Source organism: Sapajus apella, unplaced genomic scaffold (genome assembly GCF_009761245.1).
Source record: "Sapajus apella isolate SASKATOON/1434 unplaced genomic scaffold, GSC_monkey_1.0 scaffold21, whole genome shotgun sequence".
NCBI classification, from domain to species: domain Eukaryota; kingdom Metazoa; phylum Chordata; class Mammalia; order Primates; family Cebidae; genus Sapajus; species Sapajus apella.
Window position 1 is genome coordinate 26,004,533 of NW_022436961.1, and position 3,319 is coordinate 26,007,851.

Genomic DNA, 3,319 nt, shown 5'->3' on the forward strand with positions numbered 1-3,319 from the left:
CAAGAAAACATCCCACACAGTCTATGGGCCACGGGATGATGAACTTCCATTTTATTGATTTTCAATACCCAAGTGTGCTAATTAAGGCTGCCACATTACAGCAAGTGACATGACATGACAAGGACCTTCCAAGAGAATTATTCTTACTTTGGATGGAAGACATCACTTAAACAAAAAACATTTAAAGACGCTCCCTTGCTTTTTATAATTCCTAACTGTAAAACAGAATTTTAGTACAGAACAAAAGATTCTCCTTGGTTGGTCACATCATTCATTATTGAAAGGGAAACTCAGTATCAAAAGAAACAAAACACCAAAATAAATAATTTACTGAAAGGTAGTTTTGCTGCATTGCACACGACCACACAGAATTCTAAAGCTGATTGTTTTCTTAAAGTGTGGAAAACTCATTTGCCATTTTTAGTTTCTTGCTAAGTGATACATGCTCCTTGTAAAGAAAACTACTCTGTGTAGGTCTCAGTTTAAAATGTAAATATCTGTTCACCCAGAGTTTGTTAATCTAGAGTGCACAGGTGCGCAAAACTGGTGGTGAAAAAAGGGGCCTACCCAGCCTTCGGCATGGCTGAGCAGGGCCCCCGTGTCACTGGCCTCAGCCACCAGCAATGCCTTCACTCTGCCCAGGTCAGAAAGCACTGCCTAGAGCCACAGCTTAGGATGAACATGGGCAAAAAGCACTGGACAGGTCCATGTGTCACTCTTCTACTGTAATGTCCCCAGAGGGGCTGTGGAATCTCTGAGAACATCCCCTTGAGGAGGTTTAAAAATGAGAAGCCCATGATATGGCCATGGAACATAAGCATTTACTGCTAGCGTGTTTCTACCAAGATCAAACACAATACTTTTCTTTGGCAAAGCTTTGGGCAAGTTTCTAGTCCAAATTCTTCTGCTTTCTTTTCTTTTTTTGTTGGAGAGGGAGTTTCGCTCTTGTTGCCCAGGCTGCAGTGCAGTCGTGTGATCTTGGCTCACCACAACCTCCACCTCCCAGGTTCAAGTGATTCTCCTGCCTCAGCCTCCCAAGTAGCTGGGATTATAGGCATGCGCCATGATGCCTAATTTTGTATTTTTAGTAGAGATGGGGTTTCTCCATATTGGTCAGGCTGGTCTTGAACTCCCAACCTCAGGTGATGCACCTACCTCGTCCTCCCAGAGTGGTGAGATTACAGGCATCAGCTGCCGTGCCCCGCCTCTCTTCTGCTTTCTATGACAAGTACACAGAGTTTACTTTCTCAGGCCAGCTCTTGATATGAATTCTTCTCTTGAATTCAGCTCCTCCCTGGTTTGTCTCTCACCCAGCCCGTATCTTAGAGAAAGCACCTGGCTGTCTTCACCTCCATGAGACCTTCTATGGAATGTGATTTGCTGTGACTGCAGGAATCTCAACACAGCATAATGAACTCCCTTGAGTGGTCTCTTTTTAAAAAATTTTGAGGGGCAGGCTTCTTGGTTTGTTTGAAAATTCATCTTGAAAATAATCTACAACTAAAAATAAGATGTGAAATTCTGGTGCATAAACAAATATTTTAAGATTGAAGTTTGGTTACTTCTCTGTCCATCTTTTTGTACCCACGTATGGAAACTGCATTCCTGATTGAAGAGGATGCTGCTGTCTATATCCTTTTCTGAGCTGCACTGTTCTCACAAGGACGAGCAAACTTTTTCTGTAAATATTTTAGTAAATATTCTAGGCTTTACAGGCCACATATAGTGTCTGTTGCAGATTTGCCACCTTTTTTTCTTAAACTGTTTAAAAACGGCATATCTACTACTGGCTCTCAGCTGGAGAAGCGAGGTTTTCTCAGCCCTTGTTTCAGGACCATCAGGGATATGACTAACTCTTTTTTGCCCAGAGCTGGAAGGCAGGGGTCCCCTAACTTCCTTGGGTGCCCGTCTGCCCACTTCGCCCCTTTGTGGCCCCTTCCTTTCCCTCTTTTTATCTCAGCCACTGACCCCTAGTGGCTCTGTCCCTAGCTCCCTGAAGCCTCCACCAATGACCCATGGCTCCTCTAGGAAGAGTCGCAGGGGGGTGGCCAAGACCAACTCACTAGGTAGCCAGAAGCCTGCCCCCTTTCTTAACAGCTTTGACCATGAAGCACAAATGTGATACAGGCAAATCCAGAAAGGCAGAGCCTCCTCAGGAGCCTGATAACAACCTGGATAGTTGTGAGACCCTGCGGCTGCACAAGGCACTGCTGGAGATGAACCGGCTCCAGCCTCTGCCCCTGTGACAAGCCTCTGCCTGGGTTCCCAGGCTGCTGGCAACATGCTTTGAAATCTAAGTGGAAGGAGCCATGCCCCCACAGCTCTTGCCTCAAGGATTAGATAGATGCATTTTATCTTCCAGAGAGGCAGGTTAAGCCGCACCTGGGGCAGTCTGAGCCATACTGGGACAGAATTTCCTTAGTCTTTTCTTCTGATCCCTCAGCAGAACTGCCCCTAGTGCTCATTCGGCTGCAATATAGGCCTTTTCTCTCCTGTTCCTTCAAGCTCTTCTAGCCTCTGCCCAGGACCTGGTTGCAAAGCCACTACCATATCCTCAGTTATCTGTTATAGCAACTACCCCACTTCTGGGTACTAATCTGCTACCAACTACATGAATTTAACTGTTCTGGAGTTAGGGAACAGCACATACAGACACCTGCATAAAACAAACTGCACCTAAAACTGTATGAGAATTCCCCAAACTTCTAAACTAAATAAATAGGTGAAAAACAACCAATCTCACATATGCCAATTCAGTTGTCCTTTTTAGATTTTGGCTTAAAATGTCAAATTTGTTTCCTTCAAAATGTGAATTCACTTCCTGTGTTGGATGCAGACTCTTCCCTTCTGGATGTATGGTGGCACCGCCAACCACAGCCTCGGCCACCGCAGTAAGGAAGAGCACTCGGTGGACTATGCACGGGTTCTCCCAGTGCAATTAAAAGCTGAGATGACTTTTAACTAAGCGGGTGGGGGAAACAGCAGTTGGAAGCTGGAAGAAACTGAGGCACAATTCAGCAAAAGCACTACTGAGAACTACTGAAGAACAAGAAGTGAGCATGTGCTCTAGTTCTAATAAAACCGAAACTGGTGAAACTTCAGGAATTTTCCAATTTTTTCAAAACCAAAGTGTTCTAATGCCACTGAAATATGGAATAAGGACAGTAATTACCTGTGGTCAGGAAAAGATAACAGTAACAAGGATTTTTCTAAATAAAATAAACCAGTCAATTCTGAAGTGCATTTTTAGAGAACCGGCGCTGCCTTCCCCCACTCTGGTTCCTTGGGATTTTTCACACACTCACACAAAGCTCTAGTC